Consider the following 17372-nt stretch of genomic DNA (forward strand, 5'->3'; position numbering starts at 1 on the left):
AATGATTATGAATAATCAGTTACGTAACTTTTCAAAAACAAATAAACAAACAAAACAAGCCAATAAGATTCCTCATCCTTGAATCAACTCAATAGATGCTTTTGTTTGTCACATTAGCACATGGTATAGCCCTAATCATAGTTCTGTCTAAACGTAGTGTACTATTGTTTTCCTAATTAAAACAAACATTGATCTCTATTAATGTCAAATACAAGTTTTCTTTTGTGGCAGCTTGTAAGCTGACGTCACTTTGGTTCCTTGAAGTGGAGCTGAATAAACCTTGAGAAGAGTCTCCTTCAATCTGCTGTTAGTAACTAACACACACACTCACTCACACCGAGACTCAATTACTGCCCAATTCCTTTCTTTATCATCTGTTACCGGCCTCTTTCAAAACGAAATCGAAAAGAGGCTAGAAGGCTACACGAAGTATTACTTGAAACAAAATCCCGTTGGAAATAAGTATTAGTGTCGAAACTAAAGGTAAGTGTCCTCTTATTTCAAGGTGGGGGTAAAGAAGACGTTCTGTTATATCATAGAACAAGCGATGTAGCTGGCTTGATTTGTTTCGCGAGGCGAGCTGTAGTTTCTTTGCTTCTGCGTGTGTCCCTCAATCGTCAACTGCAGATTGATAGAAACTTATCAAATGGATACAATGTTATTCTAAGCAATCGGTATGTGCGCCTTTACTGCATGGTAAAATAATAGACTACACCAAAGTTGTTTTCTAGATTAAACGGAGTGTTTTGTCGTTGCTCAGATCAAGCTAGTTGTGACCTGATAGTCGGAATCGTCTTTGTGTCCTCTCTCGTGCGGTTTAATTGAACTGTTCTATTTTTTTTTTTAAATAAAAACTGTTTTATTTAGTTCAGGAAAACTTTTTTGAAGATGTTTTTACCCACTGATGTATATAAGTTAGCTAGTATTTTTGTGCACATTTAAAGGAACGATGTGGGAGTCAATGAAGGTAGGGAGCACAAGCTACCTTTGGTCTATTTAGCTGTCCGTTTACAGACAGGGCAAAATCCGAGCCAGCTAATAGCTCTTCAATGCGAAAATAAAATAATTAGTAAGCATAAACATAAATACTTGATTTAACAATATAACAGATTGTGTTATGGTTTGCCATGTAAAATTACATATCTTATTAGTAAAATTAGTTTGATGTTTTTGTCGAGTTTCAGGCTCTTTTTACAACTGGCTAAAGCTATCTTTGTTGCTTCCTCAAACAAGAAGCAGCTGCTGCCTGGCCGAGTTGTTGAAATGTATCCCTTTGTGTATATTACAATATCCTCCATTTTTCTACCCTTCCAAACAACAAGCCTTTCGCCATCTTGGTTGATTTAAATTCCCTAAGCACCCCACGCTTGAAGGAAACGTATCCATGTTTTACATAGAGAAAGTTTAAACTAGACTGGGAAAGAAATGTAGACGATGACGTCATGTGAAGTTTAAGAAAAATGTAGCCAACATTAGCCTATGATTGGAAGGAGGAACAATTTGGTGTTACATTTGAAGAAGAGTGGGATTCAGCTACAATGTTACAGTGACATTATACAGTGTTGCAATAATCGGATACACGTTTTTGAACGCGCAAAATACACTAACGGTGTGTTTTAATAAGTAGTGGCAGGTGGAGATGGCATGCAAACTGCCTTTTTAAACTAGATTTTTTTCACACTGAACTTGGTTAGGTGTTTTCTACATGCACGGTTTCTAGTTTATCAATGACACTTTGATAAAGATGTTATTTGTCACAACACTGTTATTCAATAACATGAATAGCACATATTGTGTGTTTTAAACGTTTAACCGCTGGAATTAGGCAATAGGTTACACAGGCTAATCATAATCGATTCGAATAAATATGCTATATCAGAATCATGTTATGACATATGTATCATCATGTTTTGTTATTGCGTTTAAAAAAATATTGTTGAATGGACTAATAGCCAAATAGTCTAATACGTTTAGACATTGATCAACAGCTATGGATGTTTACACAAATGTCAACTTTTAATTCGTCAAGCAAACTATTATTAGTATTTTCCCTTTCCCCTCTTTTCTCATTTGCTTACTCCCCTTTGCAATGTGGGAGTCGTTGACACGTGTTTACAAATAAAAGTCAAAGATAGTGTGCCTAGGCGTATCTACTGGTAATATCACAATGTTCACCTTAGATGACTATAGGTCTGGGCCTAATTGTCACGCCATAAGTGGTATGCGCTATTGAACAACATGTAGCCTAGTCGTTATCCACAGTCTTGTCATTGTAAAGCTCATTTCTGAGAAGATGGCAGAGGTGTGACAGAGACAGTAGGTAGTGATGACAGTAGGCTGTTTGAGTTTTTTATTACCATGTTATAACATATAACATGGTTCATTTGTGTGTTTTGTTGATGTTATAGCGGAGGAAAGATTTCGAACATAGGTTACCCAAAGTAGCAAACTGTCTAGTTTATCATCGAAGAATCTCCTGTCACACTAGAGATTATACTCTCATCGCCAGTTGTTCTGGTGATCATCCATCCACCATATCCCTGTGTGATAGTCTTTAAAATGGATCTCAGTTGTTGTCTCACAAGCAGTTGTTGTAAAAGAACAACAACAATGATGCTTTGTGATAGGGAATCTAATCGTTTCACCTCCCACCCTCTTTGTTTGGATATTTACTGCTGCAAAGCTAAAGTGCACAGGAGCAGATGCTTAGCCAAACATCCTTGCTGAGGGAGGCGCGATGCCTTTTTCCTTCTGGGAATGGCTCCTCTCCTCTCCCTGTGCTGATGCATGGACATGACAGCTGCTTGATTTCATGGAGCTGCTAAGAAGCCATTAGTGGTATCAGTGAATTGAAACGGAACAGTCTCTCCCATTTTTCCACCACTATTACAAACGGCTATTGTTAGCTTCTTTTGTGTGTGTGCGTGTGCTGCAGCTGAACACACACACAGCAGAACAGGGCAGAGGAGCACTAATATACTTGTGTTGCTGTGTGTTTCCCCATAATGCGAGTGAGAGAGAACAAATCTGTCAGGGCTTGTTTGTGATGTTGGTTTGAAATGGAAGCAAACTGTGCTACCTCAAGCACACTCAAATCAGGGATGTTTCCATGCCTGGCCAAGAGAAGTAAAAAAAATTAACTGTAGTGCTCTCTCTCTCTCTCTCCCCCCCCCTTGCCCCCCCCCTCTCTTTCTTTCTCTCTCTCTCCACCTCGCCTCCCCTCTCCCTCTCTTCCCCCCCACAGAATGTTGTTTTCTTTGCCAGGAGATAAAAAAGACTTCCGCTTGACTTGAACATTCAGGAATTAAAGATAGACATGTTTAAGCCCTATTTGCATGTCTACCCAACGCTGCACCAAACGGTTGCTATTGACTAAGCTGATTAGGAGAAATTAGGTTTAGGAGCCCCTGTGTCTGGGGGTGCTGAAACTGACAAAACTTGGACAGCTTTTCTACAGACAATCCCATATGCACACAAGTCTATTCTGTCTAATCCTGTACTATTGAAATTAGGGGTAATAATGTTAGAGGAACGTGCCTGCTTTGGTGTCCATCACTTTTTTGTCTTTTTGAAATGAGGTGAGGATGGTTATCCAGTCAACAATCAAGCAGTTTGTCGCGATCTACGCTGCCACCCTTTGAATTGATCTTAAACGCAATGCCCACATGGCTCTCACTGATTGCAGTGTGCACTGAATTTGATTAGCATGCTATATTCCTATACTGCACCTCCTTGTGCTAGTTTCAATGTTTCCCTTCATTGTTTGTGAGACACTGTAACGAAGCATTTACTACTGTAACCCTAGAAACGAAGGCCTACATTGTTTGTTTCTGGCATTGATTTCCTTGTTTATGTTGTTTTGTATGGCCTACACAGAGATTGATTAGCTTCTGTAAACAGATCTTATGTGTGGTAAGGGAACGAACAGTTGGGTAAAGTCTGTGAAATCTCTGCACTGTAGTTAGTGGTGGTGTGTTGTTCACACTAATTTCAAGTTTTCAACTCTAAAGAGGAAGTAAAGTTTGTTTTGTGTTATGTGAAATTAATCAACCAGAGCCTAATTACCTAAACCTGGATTGTCACCGAGTCATTCATCCCTGTGTTTACTTCAAGCTCTCTCTCTCTCTCTCTCTCACACACACACACACACACACACACACACACACACACACACACACACACACACACACACACACACACACACACACACACACACACACACACACACACACACACACACACACACACACACACACACACACACACACCAATCTTCTCAGAAGTCAAGTACTAACTTTTTTAAAGATGCGTGGTGAAATTGATGGCCCTTTAGGGATGCAGGAATTGGCTTAAAACCCTTGTTTAATTAGGCTACTGCTGATTATTATTGTTGGCTATTAAACCTTTGTTACTGTGCACAATGATTGTCAAGTCTGAAAATGTTACTTGCAGCAAGGGTAGCAAATACTCATTAGCACAACTGTTGACAGAACATAACATAAGTTAATGACAGTATGACAAGTTTGTTAGTGGTCGTATGATCTACTTCACCTTCGCTTTGCTATTCTAGTCACACTGTACATTAAGTTGACATAAAGTAGCGGAATGCATTTTTACATAGCCTAGCCTACATTATAGCACACGCATCCATTTTACAAACATGGTGGTAGTATGCAAGATGAATGTCAGCAATGTGCAAGAACATATTATGGGCATCTATGGTGGCCTGGTTCAGTTTGTGACATGATCTGAAAGTAACCGTGTCAAGGGGAGCATTACCGGTACAAGCAGATGTCAGTTTTACAGCAATCTGGCTTGTTTAAAACGTACAAATAATCCATGTGTTATTGGTGCTTTCGTAGACTCCAAAAATGGTAGCATAAATGCCTTTTGTACAACCAGGTCACGCTAAGTTCACTTTGTTTCTGAAATACCAAAGACACGGAGGCCATGTTTGGGAGAAAAGGAGCCGATTAGCTGCTAAGGTCTTTGTTTTGTCCGTTCCCTGGGCTTCTTCCTATTTATCATTCAATGTGAGAATTTCCTTGATGAAACTCAAGGTTATTTTTTCATGGTCTGTCTGTCAAGATGCTTGTTGTTCCACTGGCAAGGTGAAGAGGTTGATTTCTCCCTCAAGTAACGCCTCATTTTCAAAGTCCTTGAGCTCTGCAGAAAGTCTGTAAAGGAGTAGGCTAGCCTGTCTGTCTGTCGATTCATTTGTCCTTCTTGTACTGTATCATAAAACCTGCCAGTTTTCTCAAAACAGTCACAAAGGGAAAACCAGGCCTATTGACTTGGTTTGTGAGGGTGTTTGAGGCAGAGACAAAAAACTGTCTTTCATTTCAGCTGTAGGCTATTGCTTACAGTAGCCAGGTATTAGGCCTTACAGTTTCCTTCCTTCTGTCCCGAATGAGCACACTTCAATCTAAAATGCTGATAGCCTGATGAGAACTAAGAGCATCGGTTAGGCTAACTGATGTAGGAACTGAGCCAAGATTAGGCTACAGAAGACTATCCTTTTCCCCCAAAACAACATGGTTCCGTTCATAGCCTAGTAGTAGATTAGCTAGGCCTACTGCTTAACGCCAGCCACTCTGTCTTGTCTGTAGCCATGCTAAACGCGTATGGCTTGATACCCTATGACAGAAGAGTCAGATAAAACACAGCTCTGCTCAATGTGAATGGGTCCAAGGTTGATGCTTTCGAATGACATCCTCTGAAGGAGGGTATATCCTAAGCTATGCGTAAGGAGCAATCCACTATTAGAAAGGGCTTGTTTTTAGCGGTCTTCACCAGCGAGAGATTGTCATATTGCCTGTGTGTGCCGTGGCTGGAATGCTCTAGTGATGGAGTCCCTGCCTACTGTGATAATGGGGACGGTATTGGAAATACCGATCGTAGTATAGCTTAGCCTAGGCCTGTTTGGTTGGCTTATCACCCTTTTACATTCTCTACTAAAATAGTGTGCAGCCTGCATGCTCTATTCACGTATCTGCAGTATCTCTCACATGCTGGGAATTCTGAAGTGTTGTTGGCATTGCGGATAGAAATGTCTTTGGATGTGGGAATGGGAATTGTGTAAGGTTTTATATTGTGGTGGTGCCGGGGATGGTCAATGTTGTTCATCATACTAGGACAGCTGGTTGCAGGATTGAGGAGGATGGAGTAGACCCTGGGTGGCTGTTAAAAGGAAACACTCACACACACAGGCACACACACACACAGGTACACACACACAGGCACACACACCCACTCTGAGGTTGCGCTTCAACAACCAACCTTTTATTTATTGATCGTTCCAGCATTTAAAATCTGGTCACTGCTGCCACAAAGGCTTTTCATTTTAGCTGTGCTGGCAGACTGTTGCAACCTAGCCAGAATTTTAAATATTTAATTTTAACTGAGCGCCATAAGAACTGACAAGGATGTGGAGGGATGGGGGAAAGAAGGACTCTGTTCAGCAATGAAATAGCCTAATTTTGGGTTGGTCAGCAGTAACCATACAGTGTAAGGTCTTCTTTGTAAACCGTCCTGCTTGCATTTGTCCGAGTAGGGCAGGAGTAAAGAGAAGAGGCCTCAGGCCTAGGCTATATCCATGCAGCAGACAGTTGCAGGACAGTTGCTTATATCTGTGGTATTTTACTAGAGCTGATTCACAGATAATATGCCTAAACTTCAGGGGCGTACTTAGTGACTCAGTCTTCGCACGTTCATCCAAATAATTCCAGCATCTGAACAGTGCACTGTGCCCCCTCCAACTTTCCTTCGATTCACAAGTGGATGAAACTATTTCACTGGAGAAAGCATCTGAGCGAGTGAAACAGCGCCCCTCTGTCTTACTATATCTAACCCATGTATCTGATGCTGTCTGGCTAAAAAGAGTATCACATGCCATACTCTTTTTGGCCAGTCGGCATAAGATACATGGGCTATACATACATGTCTGCCTTGGCAACGATGGCAGTATTTTCAGCAGCGCCTGTCTTTTTACTAAAGAAATATGTATTGCATCCCCCTAGAGCCCTCAAACTCAACACTGGTCCTCGAAGCCAGTTCCACTGCTTGTATTTCATTGTACCCCTCTAATCAGGGACTGATTTAGCCCTGGGACATCAGGTGTGTGTAATTAATTGTCAGGTAGAATAGAAAACCAGCAGGCTCTGGACCTAGTTGGGTAAAGGTGAATACCCAGGGCCTAGGCCTGGTTTTCTACTAAGCTAACAGATGGAATTGTTTTAAGATGATCATACCATTTGATTTGGAATTTTAGGACCCCTGTAGGTATCAAAAAAGATATACCAAAATCTAGTAGTCCATAGAAACACGTTGAATAACAGATTCATACATTTAAAAAAACAGAATCAAAAGGAAGTATGTTTTGAAGTGTCTGTCCTATATATGAGAGATATAAGAAAGCTCAGGATTCAATTATTATTTTTTTTTTTACTGTAGAATTACCTGTATACCTTTGACATGGAAATGCCCTATTCACTTCCATTACAAGTCCAGTGACACTTCTGGGTGTTGTAGCGCAAAACAGAGAACACCATCGTGTTCTTGAGAGCCTTTCTATATTAATGTCTGTAGGCCAAACATGTTTGAATGCTACAGATATTTTCATGAGAATACAGATTCGTGGGATGTCTCGCTGTCTGACAAACACCGCTGTAGCTTTGCCACCTTCCACCGCAGATACGAAAGGCCAACATTGGCGAATGCGGTGGTTTGGGACAGAGCCCATACTAAAAAAACAGATACCTCTAGCATAAAGAGACACAGCGTGGGGGGGTGCCTCAAGTGGGGAAATTTGTAAAAAAATAAAAAATATGTTTCTTTTTATTATGCACAGTTCATGAGGCCCCTTGATGATGATGATGTAAAGCCTGTCGCAATTGCCTCTTCTGCCTAATGGCAAGTCCGCCAGTGCTGAACTTTAAAAGACTCTGTTTGAAATTGTCTTTAACTCATCTAGTAAAATGTAGCCTACAATATAGATTAGGCCTTTGTATGTCATGGTGATTTCAGCTTGACTCAGCCTACCTAGTAACAGAGCTGCTGCCTAAACATTCTCCTGATTGGATTAGTCATTATTGGACCCGGAGCTAACTGGCTGTTTTAAGAACTAGACGTCAGAACAGGAACTTCACCTCGGGAAGAGGGGGATTCAAGTAATCCACACTAGCGTGACTAGCACAGACGCACCGTGGAGTTATTCCTGGGAATGGACGGATTCTATCTATTCATTTGATGTTCTACAATCTGTTCTCCATCAGGATTCGTCCCGTCTTTTCCCGTACGTGTGTGCTGTGCAATAACTAAAAGACACTTAGCCTACAAGCAGTAAAAAGCAGGGAACCACATGTAACAAGTCATTCATTAAAGGCCTGTGAGAAGGAAATGGAAAGTTGAAAATGTGCCACCATTTTCTCTCAGACCTCATTCTCTTCCACCGATAGCCTAGACACATGCTGTGGTGATCTCTCCTCTAGTCTCAATGTGGCGGGAGTTGAAACAGAGAAACCGTTCGTCCGTCACTCCTCTCCCCCCGTCTGCCCCAGAGTGGCTGTTGTTGTTCACGGCCGCCATGAAAGGCTAGCTGCCTGCCTTGTGGCATTGTCCCTTTCTCTAAACGATGACACTGAGAGACAGCTGTAACGCGAGACGCCTCTACCCAAGCAGGCGCTCGGAGAGCGGACGGGGAGACGCCTTTATCTCAGGCTGGGGGGCACTGACCTCTACTAGCTCTCAGGGCTGCATGGGAGCAATGTTTGGAGTTAGTATCCACCCTCTACTAACTGAAACTCTTAGACTACATAATAACATCCATGGATTGGGTTGCAGGGTAGTCGGCCTTGTGGGCCTTGGTAGGATTGGTGTTTTGTGGTTGTTGTGTTGTGGTTTGAATTAGTGTGTGCCTGTGTGGCAAGGTTGTATTTGTTTGTGCGGGTGTGCTTGTGTTTGTGTGTGTGCATGTCTTATGTTTGTTCAAAGATGGAAACATCCACACATCCCCCTGGCCTCCAGGCTACGGTGGCTAAATCCTCTGTGAGAGCTCCCGCGTGTAATCCAAATATTTAGAGCTAATTTAAGCATGGACCAGAAGCGGAAACAACATCTTAGTGTGTGTGTGTGTGTGTGTGTGTGTGTGTGTGTGTGTGTGTGTGTGTGTGTGTGTAATCTCAACACAGGGAGGGAAATGAAAGCACTCAATCACTCACCTGTCAGAGCTCTTCACTCCCTCCAAGTATACACACATGCACACATCTGCACACACACACACACATCTCCCTCAGGGTTTGACAGGATTGGGCTTTTTATTGACTCCCTGATTGAGACAAGCGATTCATTTAATGGAAACTTTAACCATCGAAACACAGTAATGCAGGAATCAAGACAGATGGACATCTCTCATCTTTCCCCCTGTGCTTTATATTAGGTTGAATGTTAGCTTGTAGATTAACTTTGGTGATCATTTTCTATTTCAAACTATCTTGTATGGAATACCATGTTGAGGCTGAGCTAGGCTAACAGGGAGAGTACAGAGAGAGGATTTTATTGCAGGGTATGATGTGTTGGTCGGTTTGTTGGTCGACCCAGAGCCGGCCGGGCAGGAGAGAGAGGGGGCGGTGGGTGGGAGAGGCGTGACAGCTGCGTTGGCGGCTGCTGTGAGTGACCTTCACGCGTCGTCTTGGTAGATTGTCAAGGCTGTTGGGATGACACTGAGCCATGGAGCTCTGCTCTGCTCCGCCGGAGCGGCTGCGTCCTCTCATTCATTCACTCAGATAGACAGTGGTGCGCTCCGGGTACAAGTTGCTCATATGCACTTCTTCCTCTCATTCGTAACTGTAACCATTGGGGAGGGGGGGGGGGGGGGGGGGGGCAAGCTCACCTTAGATCAGTGTCTACTCCAGAGGCAACTTCATCCTATTTCACCATATTTCTTATTGTTAATTTATGTAGCCAACTATCAATTTTATAGCCTGTATGAATGAAGTCCCACAGTAGTGAAATTTGGGCTGTGTTCAGTCTGATGACACACAGTCGCATCACTGTGTCTTAAAGGCTCAGTGCAGTCAACAGTTTTATATATATTTCAATACTATGAGGTTGGAATAATAATGTGAAATGGTGAAAATGATGATAATGCTGTTTAAAAATACATTTCAGCCTGTTTTGTTGTGATGGAGTTTTGGCCTTCCATGGTGACATCACCATGCGGTAAATGAGTTAATAGACCAATAAGAAAGAGAGTTCCGAACCTCTCTGGGCTCCCGAGTGGCGCAGTGGTCTAAGGCACTGCGTCTCAGTGCAAGAGACATCACTACAGTCCCTGGTTCAGATCCAGGCTGTATCACATCCGGCTGTGATTGGGAGTCCAATAGGGTGGTGCACAATTGGCCAGGGTAAGCTGTCATTGTAAATAAGAATTTGTTCTTAACTGACTTGCCTAGTTAAATAAAGATAACCATTTTTTCCCTTCAGTTTTCCACTTCCTACTCAGACCACTCCCAGAGAGTCCTAGCAAAATTCCTGCTTGAGAAAATGCTCTTTGCTAAGAAGCTATTTTTGTTTCTTTTTGACCATTTTAATTTAAAACAATCACAGTAAGTTACTTAATTGTTACCCAGAAATGATTTGATATTGAGATAAAAACGATTGCGTTGGACCTTTAAGCTGAGGCCAGAGGCAGGTCCGTCCAATTAGCCGGTGAATGATAGCCCCATAGGCTAAGTGGAGGGAGACGGAGAGAGGCTCCCCTCAGATTCATCATGATGCTACTGTAGGAATTGGCTTCTAGCCATATTGGGAGTAGCGTTACCAGGGCTGAATCATAAATGGCACACACATACAGTACCATCACACATACGCTCACACATACGCCCATGCGCTAACGGGTACACACGTGCACACACACACGCACATTCACACAGGCACGCACGCGCACACACACACACTGTTTGTGTTACATAATGACAGTCCCTCGAGGGTGTCCTCTCTCTTAAATCCCACAAATGGATTGTGTTTATGTTCGTTGCTTTTCAGCCAGTTCTTGTGCTTTACATTGTGTGGGATAACCCACTCCCCAGTAATGGGACTTTCTCCATCAGGTCTAGGAAGAAGCCATTTAATGGAATAGAACACACAGAGAGGCTCTTTTGAATAAGCTGAGAGAGAGGATCAGAATTGCACTTAGGCAAACGTTTCTGCGCACAGATTTTTCTCCCTCCCCTCTTCCTCGTCTTTCCACAGAACAGACACTCACCTCTCGCCACAGATTCCATTTTGTCAGCTTCCAGCTCCAGATCATGTAACGATAAAAGATACTGCCCCGCAGTTAAACAGTACCAGTAAATCACACGCAAAAGAAAGCTGGGAGAAGCAGTATTTTTAAGCAGAGAGAGAAGGGGGATAGAGACAGAGAGAGAGGGGTTCTTTGTGTTCTGTGTACTGACTTTGTGAGATGAAGAGATGAACCACTGCTATTTAGGGATCGGTTTCCTGCAACTGATTGTGTGACGACTCAGTGGTGGATAGATTGTCAAGACTTGCCTGTTTTGTTCCGGAGGTTTCAGAAAAATGTCTGCGGCCAGTTCACAGTCAGTGCCCTCCGCTTTCATCCCTCCCTCCCTCCCTCCCTCCCTCCCTCCCTCCCTCCCTCCCTCCCTCCCTCCCTCCCTCCCTCCCTCCCTGGCCTGCGATATCACAGATGAGCCGGGAGCAAAAGGAGTAAAAACACCTTTTGAGTGTGTCTGTCAGTGAATGTCACTTTATGAAGGCCTTGCTAAGGTTTCTCCTCACTACAGTTAAGTCTACATTACTAGATTTAACGTGACGGTTCTCTACGCCAAAGGCAATATTCAATTCCAAGCCTCCGGGGCCACGTCACAGCTGTTGCCCTGGAGGCCTGGAATTGAAAAGCCTTGTTCTATGTGGACCTGTTGTTCTGTGCCTGCGGGCTTAGAGAATGTTTAGGCCTAGTTAGATGCTGCTTAATATCGTTGTGTTGCTTATGACTGTGTTTGACTAGAGCTTACGTAAGGCTCTAAAGTGTTCCAGGCCCATTGTCTCAGCAAATAACTAGCGCTGCCGTGGCATCAGCAGCTGATGTCGGGTCAGTGTGTATTTCAAATACCCAGGCAGGCGAAAACGGTGTGAAGTATGTAGCTTCAAATCTCGCCACTGTCATTACAGCACTCTTTTGCTGGGGGAATCATTTCAGTGTCGCGCCCTCTCTGAGGGAACATCCTTTAATCATGGCTCTAATAGGCCTTTATGAAGACTCTACAGATGAATTCCCTCAGTCGGCTCGGCACGGTGTGTTATCACCACAGAGATGTGTAATCAAGGTGATGTGTGTGTGTGTGTGTGTGTGTGTGTGTGTGTGTGTGTGTGTGTGTGTGTGTGTGTGTGTGTGTGTGTGTGTGTGTGTGTGAGATCAGCCCGACCAGATCAGGCCTGTGGATGACGAGGAGGAGTCGTTATCGCTAGATCAGGTCGTTATTATAGACGGACACCGTCACTCTAGTTAATACCGTTTATTTCCTGTGGAGATTTCAGCCGTAATGGCGCGTGTGTGAGTGTGTTTCTGTGCCCCTGTGTCTGTCTGTGTGCTGTAGAGTTTTACCCAGTGTCAGGGTGAGTATGTGCACCAGAGTGACCAATGACACCACTAGCGGTGCTGCAGTGAGAGGGACAGTGCCACGATTGTGACACACAGTCCGGACTGTCACCATGTCCTTTCATACACACAGGCTGAGAAAGCTCCCTCTCTGCCTCTCCCCTCCTCTGTGCTCCAGGAAGACAGATAGATCAGAGACAGTGTAGCGCTGAGGGGCGTGAGAACACTGGGAAGGGCTGGTCCTCTCTCTTAGCAAGAACTGTCTTGTGTTTTGGGGAAATATCCTCCTCCCTCACACCAAAAGCCATAATGTCTGGCTTTCATTCTAACAGGTTTAGCAGGAAAAATGTATGACTGTGTGGTGTGTTTGTGTTCGCAGGCCTGCTGTGCCTGCGACAGAGAGAGAGAGAGAGAGCGAGAGAGAGAGTGTGTGTGTGTGTGTGTGTGTGTGTGTGTGTGTGTGTGTGTGTGTGTGTGTGTGTGTGTGTGTGTGTGTGTGTGTGTGTGTGTGTGTGTGTGTGTGTGTGTGTGTGTTCTGCTTATGCTCAGTGCCAGCTCCTAGCTGGGTCTTCAAAACGTCATGTCATTTTGTTTTGTTTGATCTGTCAGTTGACCACAACGGCGCACAGAGCTTTGATATGGATGTATGTTGGAAATGAATTAGGTATTCCTCCTCAGGGTCCAAACTGGTCGCCATTAGCGTTTAGATTGTATTTTTCATGGAGAACAGATGAAACGAACGGTGTCATACAGAAGAGATATCAATGTATAAATGGATTAACGTGACTGTTGTCCTCTTTTTCTCTCTCAGGTGTTAGAGCAGTGATGTCACAGAGCTGAAGACATTTCCTATCAGTGAGTACGGACTCTTATCATCTTTCTATCATCTCTGAACGACTGTCAACAACATTGCTTTTTCTGTTGTTGGGCCCTGTGTGACATTCCCTAATACTTATAGTTGTTATGAGAGAAGCTTTTGAAATCATTTTTGCTCAACTTGTCATCAACAATATTTGTTTGGCGTAGAGGAGAGTTCGCAGGCTCCTTCGATTCCAGGCTTAATTAGATTTCATTCTTTTGACACGAGAGGATTTTCTCCCCCAATTAAATTGAACAAGGGCTCCTTGAAAAAGCAGTTGTTCTGATTACATTACAAATTCAGAGTTTCATTCAGTGAATCGTGCAATTAATTACATTTCTCTCCATTTTGATCAGAATTTTCTTTTGTGGGGAAGGGAAACATGCGAATTAACCATCATCAGTGTTTGTGATCTGTTGCAGTAACATTATAATCTAAACAGTTATTACAGTATCTGTTGATGTAGCCTAACATTGAATTGAAAGTGTTAGGCCTATCAGTTGGAGTTAAACTGAATCATGTTCCTCAACAATATAGTGGATTAAATTGGTTGGGTGGTTAGCCGTTTCTCACCCTCTCTTCTGTGGCTCATCTGTCTGGCTCTGCTTATCTCTATCTCGCGTGCTCTCTCTCGTGCTCTCTCTCTCTGTCTCTCTGTCTCTCTCTCTCTCTCTCTCTCTCTCTCTCTCTGTCTCTCTCTCTCTGTCTCTGTCTCTGTCTCTCTATGTCTCTGTCTCTGTCTCTGTCTCTCTCTCTCTCTCTCTCTCTCTCTCTCTCTCTCTCTCTCTCTCTCTCTCTCTCTCTCTCTCTCTCTTACCACTAGCTCTACTCCCTCAAGGTTTCACCAAGCAGACAAAGGTGACGGTTTTAGCCCGCAGACAATGACTTGCACTTTTCTCCCTTTCTCACTTTATGGCTTTGTGCTGATGAGTGTGTCACCAGATCTAATCTCACACTTTAGAAATCAGCTTTACCTCTTATGCAGCTCAGCTCAGCTGGGGTGAGCGTACCGTTGAGAGTTAGGTGTGTTTATGTATTTTGAGGTAGGCCTATTCAGCAGATTAAAAAAATCTGAGGGGAACGGTTCTCCTCCTAAATGTGCTTTTCAAGGTGATGTTTGCTTGACATACAATACACTTGATTTGAGAATCACCTGCACTGCAAATTGTAAGTTACACATTCTGAACCGGTGCTGGGCCTTTACCTATTACACATCATGTAACTTATTATTGATAGCTGTATGCTATCAGTCATGATATTGACGGCTCCATTTGAAATTGATTTCCTGGAAATGTAGGGCTGGAGAACGGGTGAAAGGCAAACCCCTCTGGTGGCTGTGATGATTTGCTCACTGAACACTGCAGTGAAATGTCCACCTATCAGTCTCTAGTGATCGTACAGTATTTCTGTCTGTTTATTCTTCCATTAGTCCATAGAAAACAGGCAGAACCTTGGCAAACATGGACACCATCCAAGCAGCCACAGTACAGAGCAGTTATCCACCATTAGTTCCTTGTAAGAGGAGGGTAGGAAAAGGGAGAGTGGTGCTTAAATACCCAGAGGGAATTACAAATGTTGAGAGAGAGACTGACAGAGAGACTGACAGAGAGAGAGACAGAGAGAGAGAGAGAGAAAGAGAGAGAGAGAGAGAGAGTTGTATAGTATTGTTTAGAGAGTTTACAAAGGGATGGCAAAGTACACGATGTGTGTGTTTGTGTGTGTACAAGCCTGTGTGGCGGTCGGTGCCGTTTAAGATGATGGAGGATGCTACATTTCTTTTAATGAGCATGGCCTTATTTCTATTACAGCGTATTGGATGACTGTCAAGCATATTCCATTCACCCAGCTCAACGTAACACCAATAAGTTGAGGCTACTACATGATGCTACATTTTCCCCTGTACCCGTCATGAGGTTGCTACAACCTAGCCTTTGAGTGAACGTTTACAGCGTAGGTGCACAGGTCGGGGGAATTTTGAGTAATCAAGGTGACAGGCAGTGACACATTTAATACCGCCGTGCACACTGCTGATCTATCTATAGCTGATCTAGAGTGTAATCATTAGTCCAACAGTTGCAAATGAGAGTTGTAGCGTTAGTAAACCCTGCTACAATCACGCAGTACAATCAGCAGCAAGCAGTTTAGCAGTTACATTGGCGGGCCGTGGTGGCAATAAATTAAGAAAACCAAAAGCTTACTTTGACTTGGAAGAGTTCCAGTGTTTGATAGCCATAGCCAGCTAGCTAACATAGCATCCCTCTGTTTGAACCAGGTGTTTGACTAGGCTAAACTAGCTAGCTGCATTCGATGCTAGCTAAGTAAGTGAATGTGAAAAAATATATACTATGAAATATAGCTAGCTCTCTCTCTCTCTCTCTCTCTCTTGCTTCTCCTTCATTTTGGAAGAAATTCATTTATTCAAAACTGTTCAACTATCGTCTTTTTATCTCTGAGTCAACTACTCACTACATGTTTTGTACTGCAGTGCTAGCTAGCTGTAGCTTATGCTTTCAGTACTAGATTCATTCTCTGATCCCTTGATTGGGTAGACAGCATGTCAGCTGCATGTCATGTCATGCTGCAAGTGTGCTGATAGGTAGTTGTCATAATTACTGTGTAAGTCTATGGAAGGGGGTGAGAACCATGTGCCTCCTAGGTTTAGTATTGAAGTCAATGTACCCAGAGGAGGACGGAAGCTAGCTGTCCTCCAGCTACACCAGGGTGCTACCCTACAGAGTGCTGTTGAGGCTACTATAGACCTTCATTGCAAACATTGTGTTTTCATCAATTATTTGGTGATGTGAATATATTTACAATAGTTTTAACTAAAAAAGGATAACTTGTTTAAGGTTTCACTTTTTATTTGTATGAAATTCACTGAGGAGGATGGTCCTCCCCTTCCTCCTCTGAGGAGCCTCCACTGAGGCCTGTGTATGTGTACACATGTATGCGAGGGTGTGAAAAGGACACCTTTTAAGAATAGATTGTTTTTCTTTGTTATGTGTTTGGCATTCTCTTTTTGTTTTGCCACCCATGATCCGGAGAGAGAGGTGCTGAGAAGTGTGTTTGTGTGTGTGTGTGTGTGTGTGTGTGTGTGTGTGTGTGTGTGTGTGTGTGTGTGTGTGTGTGTGTGTGTGTGTGTGTGTGTGTGTGTGTGTGTGTGTGTGTGTGTGTGTGTGTGTGTGTGTGTGTGTGTGTATGTGTATCAAATGGCTGCATGCTCCGAGGAGGACTGAGTTGAGCCCTGTGTGAGCACAGCGTGTGTGTGTGTGCAGTGTGTGTGTGTGCAGTGTGTGCATGTGAGAGAGAGAGAAAGGTGAGAAGTCAGCCTTAATAACTAGCTGATGTTCCTGAACACACTTCCCTCCTTTCCTTCCCTTAGATGTACAGTGTGTTCTCAGTATAGCCAGTGGCCTGACAGATTGCTGGGTCTATGGTAGAAGATGGTAGCACTAAGTACTAGAGCTCACTCTCTCCTTCCCCCTCTCCCTCCTCCCTCTCTCCTTTTCCCTCTCCCTCTCCCTCCTCCCTCTCTCCTTCCCCACTCTCCCTCCTCCCTCTCTCCTTCCCCCTCTCCCTCCTTCCCCCTCTCCCTCTTCCCTCTCTCCTTTTCCCTCTCCCTCTCCCTCCTCCCTCTCTCCTTCCCACTCTCCCTCTCCCTCCTCCCTCCTCCCTCTCTCCTTCCCCCACTCTCCCTCTCCCTCCTCCCTCTCTCCTTCCCCCTCTCCCTCCTCCCCCTCTCCTTCCCACTCTCCCTCCTCCCCCTCTCCTTCCCACTCTCCCTCTCCCTCCTCCCTTTCTCCTTCCCCCTCCGCTGGGCTGGGCTGAAAGGAAGGAAGGAGGGAGAGAGAGAGAGGAGGAAAGGGAAAGAGAGGAGGGCAAAAGAGAGAGCGA

At 43.8% G+C, this 17372-nt stretch overlaps 1 protein-coding gene across 18 annotated transcripts in view; it reads left to right on the forward strand.

Moving 5' to 3' along the window:
* The first annotated feature begins 266 nt into the window (after positions 1 to 266).
* Positions 267 to 17372, forward strand: part of LOC129859615 (bromodomain adjacent to zinc finger domain protein 2B-like) — a 78855-nt gene continuing 61749 nt past the window's right edge. For 15 of the 18 annotated variants that reach the window (XM_055929620.1, XM_055929630.1, XM_055929624.1 and 12 more), the window contains exons 1-2: positions 267 to 483; positions 13431 to 13474. The gene's annotated coding sequence lies outside the window, so the exon portion shown is untranslated. Of the gene's footprint in view, positions 484 to 557; positions 675 to 701; positions 968 to 13173; positions 13284 to 13430; positions 13475 to 17372 lie in introns of those variants that run through there. The other 3 variants (XM_055929622.1, XM_055929621.1, XM_055929623.1) reach the window with 3 other exon arrangements.

Source organism: Salvelinus fontinalis, chromosome 7, assembly GCF_029448725.1.
Source record: "Salvelinus fontinalis isolate EN_2023a chromosome 7, ASM2944872v1, whole genome shotgun sequence".
Classification (NCBI taxonomy): domain Eukaryota; kingdom Metazoa; phylum Chordata; class Actinopteri; order Salmoniformes; family Salmonidae; genus Salvelinus; species Salvelinus fontinalis.